The sequence below is a fragment of the Malus sylvestris genome, chromosome 13 (genome assembly GCF_916048215.2).
Source record: "Malus sylvestris chromosome 13, drMalSylv7.2, whole genome shotgun sequence".
NCBI classification, from domain to species: domain Eukaryota; kingdom Viridiplantae; phylum Streptophyta; class Magnoliopsida; order Rosales; family Rosaceae; genus Malus; species Malus sylvestris.
The window spans coordinates 11,703,668-11,719,180 of NC_062272.1; the positions used below are offsets into that span (position 1 = coordinate 11,703,668).

Sequence of the window (15,513 nt, forward strand, 5' to 3'; positions counted from 1 at the left end):
ATACGCCTAGGGGTGAGCACAAAAACTGCTAAACCAAAAACCAAATCGAACCATGATAAAAAAAAAATACCATAAAAAATCGCGTTGACCAAAAAAGTCAAAATCAGGACAAAAATCAAACCGGACCGTCTCAAATCAGTTATAGTTCCAATTTAGAAATACTAAAAACTGAAGGAACCAGACCGAACCACTTTTAATATAAATTGTTATATTTTATGTAAATAAGTCATTTTTTTCACGAATGCCATATGCATAAGCATATACTCTTAATATCTAAAAAGCCCAACCGCACCAACCTCTTCCCAGCCTGATGGTGAAGTGGACTTGTATGACACTTGTTGGTCCAAGTTCGAACGTTGGTGTGCTGCTAAAAACCCAAGCATCGTGGTTATAAATGGGTTTTTCCGATTTAACAAGGTGATAAATCTATAGCAGTCACTTAACATCCAAAAGGGAGACCTTTAAAATTTTTTGGGTGATCCTTATTCTGGATAAAAGGATCCACTTTGTGGTGATCTTAGGGATCTCCACATCCTAACAGTTCATCGTACATCGTGCGATAAGTTTTCGTCAGATACTATTTATGTTTAATTTTAAATATAAAAAAATTAAATGATTTCTAACCACACGATAGATGATGAATAACTAGAATATGAGAATCCCTAAGATCCCCACAAATGGATCCAGATGGGATCCAATTCCCTTATTCTGAGCAAGTAACTCAGCATCATGGATCTTGCAAGTCCACTAAGGTGCTAAAGCAATTTGTGGTGGGACATTTGTTACTTCCTCTCTCTAATCTTCGTCAACCACCAGTCATGAATCTTGTAGATCTAGTAGTACAAACTCAAATTTGTTTGAATTTGTTGTTGAAATATGTGTTTGGTAGTGGAAGTAGAAGATTTGAAAATATATATATATATATATATATATATATAATTTTAGTTAGAAATGTAACATAAACCAAACTGTATGATTTTAATAACAAATTTAAATGAAATTACATAGAATGTCTCATGTGTGACAAATTTTTATGTCGTTCAATATGTTACGTGTCAAAAAAATCTCCACCGAAACTTCTCACTAAGTGGAGCCCAAACCAACATGAATAATGCACCATTACCAATATTTGGCATGTAATATCCAAAGATTTCCATGTGTAAAGAACTCAAGCCTCGAAGATATGGTCCACCAAATTCACCACGTCTCGTCCACAAATGGTGAGGCAGCGAAGCCATGCCGGCCTAGGTAGTCATTTCTTTGTTATGGTATTTTGACAAGGTTCAATCACATGGATCCCACAGACAATGTTTTCTGCTCGTCAGCTTTGATTCCTGTGTCTATATTTAATCGCTAAATTTAGTCCCCAGGGGCTTCTTTTCTAGTTTCTAGTTTTGTGGAAGGTAGGGTTGCAGACTTGCAGTACTCTCTGATCGGATATATATGGACTTGCTGATCATCCTTCTTTATAATGATATACAGATGTAACTGTTAAAAATTCTGAAGTAGAAAATCTCCTAAACATACTAGAATTTTTGAAACTATTATTATAAGATAATAATGAACATACTAGAATTTTCGACATAGTATTATAAGATAGTTATGGTATGTGTATGTAAGACTTTTCTTGTTTTGTACCATAGGTCAGGATGATCTGCTTAGTTTCATTACTAATTACACCGAGACATTTTGTACAAAAACTTTACACCCATTAATATGTGCATGTAGTTTGGTTGGGGATAAAAAAACAATGTTGTTATGGGTCACTAAACTAACTCTGAAACTTTGACATGGTATCAGAATGAGCTAACTCTCAGCCTATTAAATCTAAATTGGGATTACGAATTGAAAACCCTTGGGTCACAAGTTTGGACCACAAATTGAAAACTTGAATCAAATTCACTAGATCGAAATCAAAGCAAATAGTGTTACCAATGTGGAATTAGCTACACATGAGGTAGACCATTAGTATAAAATTCTAGTATAAAATCAAAGCAAAGAGTGATCTCAAAAGAGTGATCACAAAGAAAATAGTGTTACCAATGTGGAATTAGCTACACATGAAGTAGACCATTAGTATAAAATCAAGGAACCTTTAACGAAAAGCTCCTGGTACTGTTCACTTTAACGAAAAACCACATTTTTACAATAAAAAGTCAATTCTAGTACTATTCACTTTACCCTTTATTTTGTCCTTATCATTAAAACTCAAAGTTTTCAAACCCTTTTCATTAGTTTTCCTTAAAATCAAAGCAAAGAGTGATCTCAAAAGAGATGACATCTTGAAGAATAAAAAAAGATGACATCTTGAATAATCTACAGTCCAACATTAGGACCCTAATCGAAATGAATAACGGTTTATGATGAATGATTTCACTATTAATTGCATCAAGACCATTAGTATAAAATTCATACCCAATAGTTGGTGCTAGTAGTTAATCAGTGACGATATCGATAACCGCTTGCAAGCATGTTTTGTACTAGAAGTTTGATCGGTTTGATTCAACCATATTACGAATTAGAAGTTATGAACTGAATCTTGGACCAGTTTTGCTAGCTCAATTTGATTTTGCCACTGAATTCAAAACTTGAAAGAATCAACCAACGAGTCTGGTTTAGGGACACTTTGGGATTGCTTTTAAAAAAAAAAAAATATTGTTTCTATTGCACTTTAAGAATAATCAGTTGTAAATTAAAGCAATTGAGCTTTTGATAAACTGTATTTTAAAATTTTTGTGAGTATAAAAAGCAATGTAAAAATGTTTTGTAAATTTTAATAAGTGATATAATGTATAGAACGACAAAAATAGACATGGTAGTAGGGGTAGTGATGACGATAGCGGTCGTTGCCGATGCCGATGGCAATATTGGTGGTGATGGTGATGTCAGTGGTGTGTAAAGTTGGTGGATGCAATTGTAGGTGGTAGAGACGACGAATGTGACGGTGGCGATGGGGCGGCGAATGTGATGGCAATGACAATGGTGGGTGCCAATAGTGTGGTTTGGTGGTTGGAGTGTGTAAGGGACAATGGTGGTAGGGGCCCGACAGTGGTGGTTGTGGTTGTGATTATGGTTGCAGTCGAAGCATTTTTGGTTATGGTGGCTACGACGATTATGGCGCGATGGCGGCAACTATGGTGGCGGCAATGGAGATGGTGAAGACAATGGTTGGAGTCATGCTTGTGGTGGTGGTGGTGGTCAGTGGAGTACCCAAGAAATATTATTTGGAGGGTCAGTAAGAATAGCGCACGTGGTGTGCAAAATATTTTGAACTGAATAGCATGCAAATTGGCATTTTGCTGAGCCTTGGAAGGCTTGTCGATAAATGCCAACCACTTTCGAGTGAGCATGCCGACAGATGCTAACGTACGCCGAATCAGCCTATCGACAGATGCCCATATCAGCACATACAAAGGCATGAGGCTAGAAGCTACCCAACTGTCCATACAAAACGATGATAATCTTATATCATATGATCTAAAATGCTCTCTATGTCATTCAGGTAAGATTACTTCTATGGTAATGGATACTACTCAACCAGCGTTCTAGCTTTCGAAATCAAGACAGTGTGAACCTCAACCAGCACATTCAATGCTGAGAAACTAGCCTAGAAATTCAATAAGCTGAATCAAACTCTGACCTTTCTGCTTCAACTTAAGACATGCAACTACAATTTACCCTTGTATCATATGCTCTTCAAGTACCTAGCTTTCCAAACCAAATAGGATCAACAAATTGCATAACCAAATTCAGGAGATTATCAAACACCCAAATCCCAAATGTACCTAATCTAAGCATAAGGTCAAACAAAAGCAAAACTTCAAAAGGCAAATGAGAAGGAAATTTTGCATTTTTTATTCTTTATGCACCTAACTATGAAAAAAGAAATACATTCTGCAAATAAATAACTGGAAGTCAACATTCAGTGCAAAAAGTTCCCAACAACCAAATAATTCAAGTAAATTACATAAATGTAGAATAACCAAATAATTCAAGTAAATTACATAAATGTAGAATATGCAGCAGAAAACAGATATCAATCTACTTAAATCCACCCTTTTCCCACATTTTTTCAGCAACCAATCACTCCCCCAAAACAAGATACAAAACAAAAAACATCAAAACAAATCCAACCCAATTCACAAATCTAAAAGCCAACAATAAAGATTCTAACTTTACAATGAAATTCAAAGTATTAATGGGCAGGAATCAAAACTTACAAGAACTAATGGGCAGGAATCAGCTGAGCTTCTCCCTCTCTCTCTCTAACAAGTGAAGTGAAGTGAAGGAAGCAATGAAAGATTCAGCAGAGATGTGAGGGAACACAATTAAATGGGAAAATCTTTCATTATTTTTTCTATGAGAGGTCAGAGTCTGCGTCCAGAAACTCACTGTCTCCCCTCCGCAGCATTAGCGAGGCCCCCGTCTAGTTCAAAGCAATAAATGGGGATAGAAAGTGGGACTTTTCTGTTTGTGGACAAAAATAAAATAATTAAATTATCTTTGGAAAATAAAAAATAGAATAAAATGCACACAAGGTTGTAATTTTCTAACGTCTCTTTGGAGAGGGGCTTTCATTTCAAATTCCAAATGGGGGCGTTGGAGTGGCCCCTCAGTGGTGAGGCAGCGCGATAAAGTTACTTAGCAGTGCATGTGGAGGACGAGTGTTTGTGACGTGGGAAGTGGGGTGACGAGTACGTGGCAGTTGAATGGGGTGAGTATATGATATTTTCCATTCGTAAATCTAAAGTGTTAGTTTCGTCTTCCATATATTATGAGATGCGTTATCCACACATCTTATTTTCACACATCTCTTCATAATTTTTGTCCGTTAATCTTCTTCAATTCATCCGATCCGACGGCCGAAAATAAAAAATGTGTGTGAGAAGTAAAATGTGATATGTGGATATTACACCCCTATATTATAAGTTTGATATTCAATTATGGTTCTCTCGTGGATCCTATACTCCCAATATCTTGGTTATATTGATACTAAAGATAGTAGTGCCAATTTTATTTTGAAGTTATTTTTTATAACAGAGGACAGTTGGAATTTTCTTTGAAAATTAATAAGAGAAATGCTAAAAGTCAATTGGTCAATTTAACATGTCGTGGTTGTAGTAGTAAGATTTCTTTTAGATTTATTTCATTAAAAACAAAAATAATCGATCTTCATTTGTTAGAAGAAATTTCCAACTCAAGTTTCATGTACGATAGTTGTATAAAAAGAAAAAAAATTGGTGTTTCAACCGGGGGAACACCAACTCATTCATAGAAATTAAAACATAAAAGTTCTTCTTTGCTTTTTTTAATGTAACAAATATCTTAATGATTCAAGACATGCAACCTATTTAGGTATAGCACAGAAGGACCCATGTTTTCTTTTCTTTTGGTAAATCAGGACCCATCTTCTAGTGACGTGTTGAACATACTAAGGTGCTCTTTTATTGGGAGAGTAGACCCTTTCATAATCATTTGTTAGGATTATCAGAGAAAGTTTTGAATTCAGATATCATGAACGATAATAACTGTTTCTAAGATCGAATATTTTTAGTTGTACGTCAATCATGTACTAGTAACGCCTTGGAATTCATGATCATGGGTGAAAAATTATTAAACTCAAGTTTCTTGGGTCCTAGTTTATATGTAAAATCCCATATATCCTGTTATGGTGGAATTTATAAGCCTAATGTTAAGGTAAACATTTCAGATCAGGAAAAAGTGCCAAAGAGAGGAAGACTCGGCGAAAATTTCAAGAAGAACAAGGCATTCATCGCATAGAAATATATCACAAATGTCTTCCAAGATTTTCACGTTATTAACCATAAATTGAACAAATCGAAAGGCAGAGAAATATGAATGGACAGATCAATTGCACAAAAATTGAAAGAATGAAACACAACCTTAATTCGAGAGGCTAACACAAATGCAAATCTAGCTAGCTAGAATTTACGTGCAAATCTCAAATCTGAGATATATTCCTTTACATTCTCTCAAACTACGCATACACAAGCGCATCATATTTGTTCTTGAACCAACGTACCCCATTCTTTAAAGCAGTCTTGAATTTGGCTTCAACGACGTAGGACTTGTACTTGGCCACCCGACGTTGTCTCTTGAGTTCTGATTGGCTAGAGTTGTAGATCGAAGATGCTTTACGTGAATACCTTTGATTTTTCCATAGATAACCTTCGTGGTCATGGTCACCATCAAGCATATATGATGACCGATAAGGTGATTGCTTCTCGTCCATCTCTCTCATCTTTCTCGCCTGCCAATCAAGGTTGATGAGAGAGAGAGAGAGAGAGAGAGAGAGAGAGGTGGACAACGAAAACTTGGTTTTGATGGAGAGCAAGGAATTCTTATAGGGGGACTTGCGTAGCTGTCATTTGTCTCTCAGATGATGTTGATTAAATAAGAAGGGTTGGGAAACCATTGTCTTAATTTGTGAGGATGTGACGAGGATACAATAAAAAAAATAAAATAAAATAAAAAGAAAAAAGAACGAGAGGGTCTGTGAAACCGCTCAAACTTAAAGAGGGTTTCTTTGCCAAATTAATGAGCATCCAGAAATATACTCCAAGAAAAAAATGAGCATCTTGAAATAGATATTGGTGAGCACCCGAAAAAATAATTCCCTTTTCTTTCAAACTTCTTTCTCCCATATATTTTCCAAAAAAATAAAAAACTGCTTCAGACACAATGTGTGGGCTTAGGCTAGTTTTAATTTGTTCACTAACTTGGAACCTTCCATAGATACTCTTCTAAATTTATGTACTTTGTGACTCAGTCTAAGACAGAACTCTTATTATTTACATTTGCTATAAATATTTGGGGCTCTAGAAAAATGAGAAATTTTATAGATGCGTTAAAACTGTACAAACAAAAGGCAGAATTTGACCAAGAGAAAGAGAAAAGCAAAAATCAACTGGAAAAAAAAATGGGAGTAAATTGTTGAGTGGTATTTTAGGAGTATGGTATTCTCCCCTCAAAAGTCTCTCCCTTCCAGTCCCTTGCTATTTGAACGGTTACGATTAAGTCACGTCAAATGTTGATTTCTTTATAGAGAGGGAGAGCCAAAGAGGAAGTGAAAGAGAAGGAAAAGGAAGAGAACGAGATTTAGAGGGGAGAGAATCATACTATTCATGTTACCTTCCAATTTGTTAGGGGAGACTTGGTATTATAGGAGAAATTTTTTATATAAGTGCTGGGAAATTTTATTTTTTAAGTTATTACATTTTTAACACACATATTCCACAATTTATATAGTAACATGTGGTGTACCATCCCGTATTCCTATCACATTAAAAATCTCTCGTATTATAGGAACACCGTTGACTTATGAAAGCAGTGTGGTACGTAAATGGAAGAGCTAGCTTTTTCTTGAGCTATTAAATCAATTATATATGAGTTTTGCATGCCCAGGTAATTAAAAACATGTTTAATATATGTGTAATTATTTGAACAAAAAATAATTTCTTTTGTGGGCGATGTGTGTGTTTCAGTAAAACCCTAATACTAAAAGCAAACTAAAAAACAAGATTTCTAAAGGATTGAAAGAATATATACAGGTTCCAGGACAAGCAAGGAGAAGAATGGCTCCTACAACTACATGCAACACCACCTAATCACACAAGGAATTACAACTTCATCCTTTCCTTCACCATTTGACACGCATGGTAGCCCGTCCCCAGAGAAAACTAACACTTAATGGATATGTGATGGTTGTTATATGGATTGAGTTTGTTGGAATCTGGTGGATTATAAGAAGGGTAATATTGTAATTCTAGGCAAGTTAGTTTTACTATAAAAGAAAGCTTGTAAGGCATTTGTGATTAAGATTGTATTTTTACTCTGTGATTTGAATAGAACAGTGCCTTCTTATTTCTCTCCTTTCGAATCCTTAAGTCTGTGTTCTTCATAATTTCTGAGAGTTAATAACACTAACGAAAGAGGAGACACGAATGCGAACTTATACGGTGTGTGTTTGTAGATGCACATCCTTGACTAGCTGAGGTTGCAGCAGGCTGTTAGCATAGTCTGCTCGGTTTGCCGACCTTGGAAGAAGTAGGAACCTCCGTTCGTAACTTCGAATGGATAGAGGACAGACACATAAATCGGCGTTGAATGTCCCTTATATTTTATAATTTCCACTTCTCCACGAATTATAAACAATGAGACTGACATTGGGAAATCTCATTTTTGCTAATTTCGGCTATATTAATCTCATTTAATTTAGATCTTTGATTATTTAGACTGTAGTATAACCATTTAGAGTTTAAATTCTAGGTTTTATACTGAGTATTTATCAAATATAGCCAGAAATGAACCCTTAATTTCAAAAATGTCATTTTTTATCAAATATATCCAAAATTCCACCTAAATAGACACAAATACCCTCAAATTTAACAATCAAATAAATTAGCCAAAATGATTCGTGACATTGACATAACTCTTTAATCTGGTCCTTAACAATTAATGATAATCAATAGTAGTGTTCTTGAATTTGTCTATCGTCAATCATTTTAGTCTTTCTTTGAATTTGTCCATCATGATCATTTTAGTTTTTTCGTGAAAGATTTGTCAATTGCTTTGTTAGTGTGATGATTTGGTGTCATGTGGGTCTCACAAATATAATCATATAATGACATGTGGATTAACTTTAAAAAACTATTTTTGTATTTAAAACTAAAAATGATATTAGTAAGAAAAAAGTTTTTGAAGACATGATTGAAATTCTGTTACTTCCACTTGCGGTAATCGGGGTGGCGCTCATTGTCGGTGATAAGGGGATCGAAGGGGATAGGGTTGTGGAGGTGGAGTGTAGAAGCAAATGTGAAGTTGGACCGGAGCTTGAGGCGACAATAACTAAAAAGCTTTTAATTTATTTAATTGTTAAATTTGAGAGTATTTGTGTCTATTTAAGTGAACATTTGGATATATTTGAAAGTTTTAATAAAAAGTGACATTTTTTAAATTAAGAGTTACTTTTTTACTATATTTGATAAATACTCTTTTATACTCTCAAAAATAACTCCGCCTATGTCTTACATGGCCGGTCCCAAGCCCGGATAAAGGATGAGGGGGAGGGCGTCAGGTAGTCGACAGCCGGCACTCCATGATCACGTCGAATCCTTATGAAAATGAATCCAGAACAAAATCGCGCTAAAGCTAGGGCGTCACCAATAAGTGGCGAGCTGTGTGGCCCGAACACAGTGATAAGTGAGCAAGGGTCGCTGTATCTCCATCGGCACCCGGATGCAGTGTTAAATGAGCAAGGGGGCCATAGAAACTTCTTTTCGAACGACTCCACTCAAAGTTGTTTGGGAGCATATGCTCCTATCAACTTTACCCGGGACACACAAAAGAAGTACTTTGATCCTATTAGACGGGGGAGGGTGAAGAAGCTAGGACAGAAGGGTAGAGTTCAAGAGAGCAAAATGCGTTTAGGAACGTGGAATATAGGAACCTTAACGGGAAAATCTATGGAAGTAGTGGAAGTTATGGTGAGGAGAAGGATAAATATTATGTGCCTATAAGAAACTAAGTGGGTTGGTAGTAAGGCAAAGGATCTAGAAAACTCAGGGTTTAAACTTTGGTATTCAGGCACAAATAGAACGAGAAACGGTGTTGGCATCATCGTGGACAAGACCTTGGTACAAGATGTTGTAGATGTCAAGAGGGTAGGAGATAGAATCATGGCAATCAAGATTGTAATAGGACAAGAACTTATCAATGTGATTAGTGCGTACGCACCTCAAGTAGGGTTGGATACGAGTTCGAAAGAGAAATTTTGGGAAGATCTTGGAGACTTGGTGCAAGGAATTGCTCAGACGGAGAAGTTATTTATAGAAGGAGATTTAAATGGACACGTGGGCAGGGAGACAGGCAACTATGGAGGTTTTCATGGTGGCCATGGTTTTGGGGAGAGAAACGAGGATGGGGAAGCTATCTTGGATTTTGCAATGGCATATGATCTCTTCTTAGCCAACACCTTCTTTAAGAAGAGAGAAGAACATGTGATCACCTACAAGAGTGGGTCGTCAAAAACACAAATAGATTTTCTTCTAATGAGGAAAGGGGATCGTATAACTTGTAAGGATTGCAAAGTTATACCAGGAGAGAGCGTGGCTAATCAACATCGCTTGTTGGTGATGGATGTACATATCAAAAGAGTAAGACAAAAGAACAAGACTTGGAAGTGCCCAAGGATTAGATGGTGGAATCTAAAAGAAGAAAAACAAGTCATTTTCAAAGAGAAGGTAATCACCCAATGTGTGTGGGATAGAGAGGGGGAAGCTAGCCAAATGTGGGATTCCATGGCTAGTTGTATCCGAAAAGTAGCAAAAGAGGTATTAGGAGAGTCCAAGGGCTTTGCCCCACACCAAAAGGAATCTTGGTGGTGGAATGAGGAGGTACAAACAAAGGTGAAGGCTAAGAAGGAATGTTGTAAAGCCTTATACAAGGAGAGGACCGATGAAAATGGTGAAAGGTATAGAAAAGCGAAGCAAGAGGTGAAGAAAGCTGTCAGAGAAGCTAAGTTAGCGGCTTACGACGATATGTATAAACGACTAGATACCAAAGAAGGAGAGTTGGATATCTATAAACTATCTAGAGCAAGGGAAAAGAAGACAAGGGACCTAAACCAAGTGAGGTGCATCAAGGATGAGGATGGAAAGGTTCTTGCTACAGAGAACGCGGTTAAAGACAGATGGAGAGGTTATTTTCATAATCTTTTCAATGAAGGACATGAAATGAGTGCTTCTTTAGGGGAGTTGAGTAACTCAGAAGAGTGTAGAAACTACTCTTTTTATCGTCGAATCCGGAAGGAAGAAGTGGTTGTAGCTTTGAAGAAGATGAAGCATAAAAAAGCAATAGGCCCAGACAATATACCAATCGAAGTGTGGAAACTTTTGGGAGAGACAGGTATAACATGGCTCACTGACCTTTTCAATAGGATTTTGAAAATGAAGAAGATGCCAAATGAGTGGCGAACGAGCACTTTGGTGCCTATCTACAAGAATAAGGGCGACGTACAAAATTGCATGAACTATAGGGGTATTAAGCTAATGAGTCATACAATGAAGCTCTGGGAGAGAGTCATTGATCATAGATTGAGGCAAGAGACACGGGTTTCGGACAACCAATTCGGGTTCATGCCAGGGCGCTCAACCATGGAGGCAATCTATCTCTTACGAAGATTGATGGAAAGATATAGAGATGGGAAAAAGGATTTACACATGGTCTTTATAGATTTGGAAAAAGCGTATGATAGGGTCCCAAGAGACATTCTTTGGAGGATTTTAGAGAAGAAAGGAGTACGAGTAGCATATATCCAAGCTATAAAGGATATGTATGAAGGAGCAAAGACTGCCGTAAGAACTCATGAAGGACAAACCGAAAGCTTTCCCATAACTGTAGGATTACATCAAGGCTCATCCTTAAGTCCTTACCTTTTTGCGTTGGTAATGGATGAGTTAACAGGACATATTCAAGATGATATTCCTTGGTGTATGCTTTTCGCAGACGATATAGTGTTGATAGATGAAACTCAGGAAGGGGTAAATGCAAAGCTTAACCTTTGGAGAGAAGTGTTGGAATCTAAAGGTCTTCGCTTAAGCCGATCAAAGACAGAATATATGGAGTGCAAGTTCAGTGCAAATGGAGGCCAAAACGAGTTAGGGGTAAGGATCGGAGATCAAGAAATACCAAAGAGCGACCGTTTTCGTTACCTAGGATCTATCTTGCAAAAGAACGGAGAATTAGATGGAGATCTCAACCATAGAATACAAGCTGGATGGATGAAGTGGAAGAGTGCATCCGGCGTGTTGTGTGACCGCCGTATGCCACTGAAGCTCAAGGGAAAATTTTATAGGACGGCAATAAGGCCGGCGATGCTGTATGGCACAGAATGTTGGGCGGTGAAACATCAACACGTACACAAAATGGGTGTAGCGGAGATGAGGATGCTTCGTTGGATGTGTGGGCACACGAGAAAGGATAAGATTAGGAATGAGGATATCCGGGGTAAAGTAGGAGTAGCCGAAATTGAAGGAAAGATGAGAGAAAATCGGTTACGGTGGTTTGGACATGTGCAAAGAAGGCCTACTGACGCTCCGATTAGAAGATGCGACTATGGGACAGAGGTTCAGGGCCGAAGGGGTAGAGGAAGACCTAGGAAAACTTTGGAAGAGACTCTAAGAAAAGACTTAGAGTACTTGGATCTAACGAAGGACATGACACAGGATCGAGCACAATGGCGTTCTAAGATTCATATAGCCGATCCCACTCAGTGACTTGGATTTTCTAAGTCTCCAACCGAGAAGTTTTCCTCACTCGGGAAATTAAGGGAACACTACCCCAACCTACATGCTCCACTCAGAAAGCTTCAACATACAAGCTTCAACAAAAGAAAATTCAAAGAACTTAGCGAAGAAGGCTTTGGTGTATTTAACACAATACGTTGAAATGAAGGAAAGCTTATTTATTGATATCCCCGATAAGCTACAAATATGTACATATACATGAGTCAAAATAAACACACAAGAGGGAGCCTTCACAAAGGTTGCTTAGGAGAAGTCTCAGCAGTCGGTAGAGCCCCAGAAAGAGAAGGCACCGGAGGGGGATCATTTGGAGCCTCAGTACTGGACAGAACCCTAGAAGGAGGAGGCATCAGAGGTTGATCATTCGGAGCTTCATTACGCGGTACAGCCCCAGAAGACGAAGGCAATAAATGCCTTTGGAACAAACCCACAAATCTCTGATGATCAAGTAAAACCTGACCATCAGTTTCCTTCATCTGGTCAAGCTTCCTCTTCATGTTTGTAGCATAGTCATGTGCGAGCCGGTGCAACTGTTTATTCTCATGCTTGAGCCCTCTAATCTCCTGTTTGAGACTCATCACTTCAGCCGCCAATGATTCAACTTGGCGGGTTCGAGCAAATAGGCGTTGGGCCATATTAGACACAGAACCTGCACACTGAACACTGAGAGCCAGCGAATCCTTAACAGCTAACTCATCAGACCGTTTGGAAAGTAGTCTGTTATCTTTGGGAGTGAGAAGGTTCCTGGCCACCACCGCAGCGGTCATATCATTCTTCATCACGGAATCCCCAACAGTAAGAGGACCAGTAGGGGAGACGAAGGATGGGCGCCATATGTTGTCTGGAGAAGGCGGGGCTGTCTCTTCAACAAGGTTCAAGTCAAAACGACGGTCGGAGGGGCCAGACATTTTCAAAGGTGTTGAAGAGAGAAGAGGTCGGACAAATCAAGATCTTAGAAGTGCAAGAATGAAGCTTCTACTGGTGGAGATTCAAGTGTGCTTTGGAACTTAATGCCAGCCCCTATAAAAATCTGCACTCGACGGAGCTTCAGAAATCGAAGAGGCGCCTGCTCAGAAATCGAAGAGGCGTTTGCTTTCTCAAAAGCTGGGCTGCTTAGAGATTACGAGGGTTGATCTCAGAAATCGAAGAGGCGTTTGCTTTCTCAAAAGTTGGGCTGCTCAAAGACCACGAAGGCCGATCTCAGAAATCGAAGAGGCGCTCGCTTTCTCAAAAGCTGGGCTCCCCAGAGACCACGAGGGCCGATCTCAGAAATCGAAGAGGCACCTACTTTTCCAGCCTTGTCAGCACCTGTCACACGCACACTCAGCTTTGCGGAAATTATGGGCATTCTGTAGAAGACTTCTGGGGAAGTAGAAAACACATGAATCTTACTGTTCAATCACCCACTTCCCACACGCAACAATAGCTCATGGGTACCACAGATAACTTTGCCAAAGTTCTATGCCAAAGTTGAGCACGTGAAGCTTGCAGCTCCCACTACATCGCTCTGACCAAGAAGGGTAAAAGAATAGCAAAGAAACAGCACTAACAAAGTTTAGACCCATAAATTTTGAAGGTCTAGCTACCATATTATTACCCACAAGGGTAAAGGAACAGTACCACTGCTGGATAATTGGAAAGTCCCTGTGTGTCAACCTCTGTGCTTCGTGGCAAGGTAGACTAGCAAACATGCCCAACCTTTACTCACATTCGAGACAACACTCCCAACAGGATTGCTTGCTCCAAAATCGAAGAGGCACCGCCCTCCGAATCTCGAGAGCCAGACTCCCAACATGATTACTTCCTCAAAAATCGAAGAGACACTGCTCTCCGAATCTCGAGAGCCAGACCCCCAGCATGATTGCTTTCTCAAAAATCGATGAGGCATCGTTCTCCGAATCTCGAGAGCCAGATACCACAGACCACTTTTTCAAAGTGCTCTGACAGAGTTAAAACATGTGAAACTGGCAGCTCCCACTACCGTGCTATGACCAAGCAGGGTAAAGGAATAGCATTACTACTTGTTGTTAGGGAGACTCCTATATATGTCGACCTCCATCCCCAACGGACAGGCAGACCTGCAAAAATGCTCAACCCTTCATCATATCTGAGAGGGCACTCCCAACGAAGCCTTTCGAAATATTCAGCTTTATTTCCCCCCGATAATACCTCTGCAAACAAGCTATACTAGAGCAAGAATATCTCATATCATCAGGGTTAAAAGCAAGAGTATCCCATATCATGCTTTTTCCCTGTCTTTTCCTTTGGCCTTGTTTTTACCTGCAAGATAATGAGAAAGAGAGCAATCAGTCAGCACTTGGAATCAAGCTTCCAGCCAGGAACTGACTGTCTGGAACCCCTAACCTGATTACTTACCTGGCATTGCTCTCGAGTACTCATCTTCAACATCTTATGTTTCCAGGGAAGATTCCGCATCTGCTTGAGGAACAGATAGGGCAAGTGCGAAGGATACAAGGAAGCATGTGGAGACAAGCGTAACAGCACACGTGCCGATACATCCATTACTCTATCAAAAGCAAAAGTATCCCATATCAGCAGGGTGGAACGTACTCTAGATTTGATGGACTTGTTTTGACCCTCAAATTCTTCAGTCGGCCTTATACTCTGGAGGAAACCAGAAAACCCTCCAGCTCAGTTCAAGAATAAGCCTGTGGAAAGTTACTTCTTCAAAAGCAAAAGTATCTCATATCATATCTTCTCATTTTTCTTCTCTTTATCCTTCATGCTGCTGCAAGATGGGGAGAAGGTGAACAATCAGTCGGAGCTCTGATTGCTTACCTTGTCTGTCACCTCTTTCAGCAGACCCCCTAGCTCGGCGACTTGGGGGACTCCTACTACATGGTTTGTATCGCGCTTGACCAAGCCTGAAACTACAAGTAAGCTTCAAGTGAAATTGATACATTACCTTGTGCATCTCCACCAGTTAAAGATACCACCCCTGGATGGAGGAATAGTACTTCCAGAGAAGATGCCACATCTACCTATGAGACAGATAAGGCAAGTCAAGACGACACCACACTCCGATATTTAGAAGTTTCATGATTACGAGATCATTCTCCCACAATATTTCCTAATGTCATTTGTACTAAATCATTCACTTGTACTCACTAAAGGAGAGCTTGAACCTATGTACTTGTGTAAACCCTTCACAATTAATGAGAACTCTTCT

General features: G+C 38.9%; 2 protein-coding genes across 5 annotated transcripts in view; both read right to left on the reverse strand.

Annotated features, from left to right (window-relative positions):
• The window catches only part of LOC126595816 (uncharacterized), a 99,602-nt gene that overhangs the window by 62,201 nt on the left and 21,888 nt on the right, over positions 1-15,513 (reverse strand). Inside the window, exon 1 of one of the 2 annotated variants that reach the window (XM_050262118.1) lies at positions 4,221-4,478. The exons of the other annotated variant lie outside the window; for it this stretch is intronic. The gene's annotated coding sequence lies outside the window, so the exon portion shown is untranslated. Of the gene's footprint in view, positions 1-4,220; positions 4,479-15,513 lie in introns of those variants that run through there. 2 annotated transcript variants of the gene reach the window in all.
• Positions 1-15,513, reverse strand: part of LOC126595820 (uncharacterized) — a 75,609-nt gene that overhangs the window by 26,351 nt on the left and 33,745 nt on the right. The window lies entirely within an intron of this gene.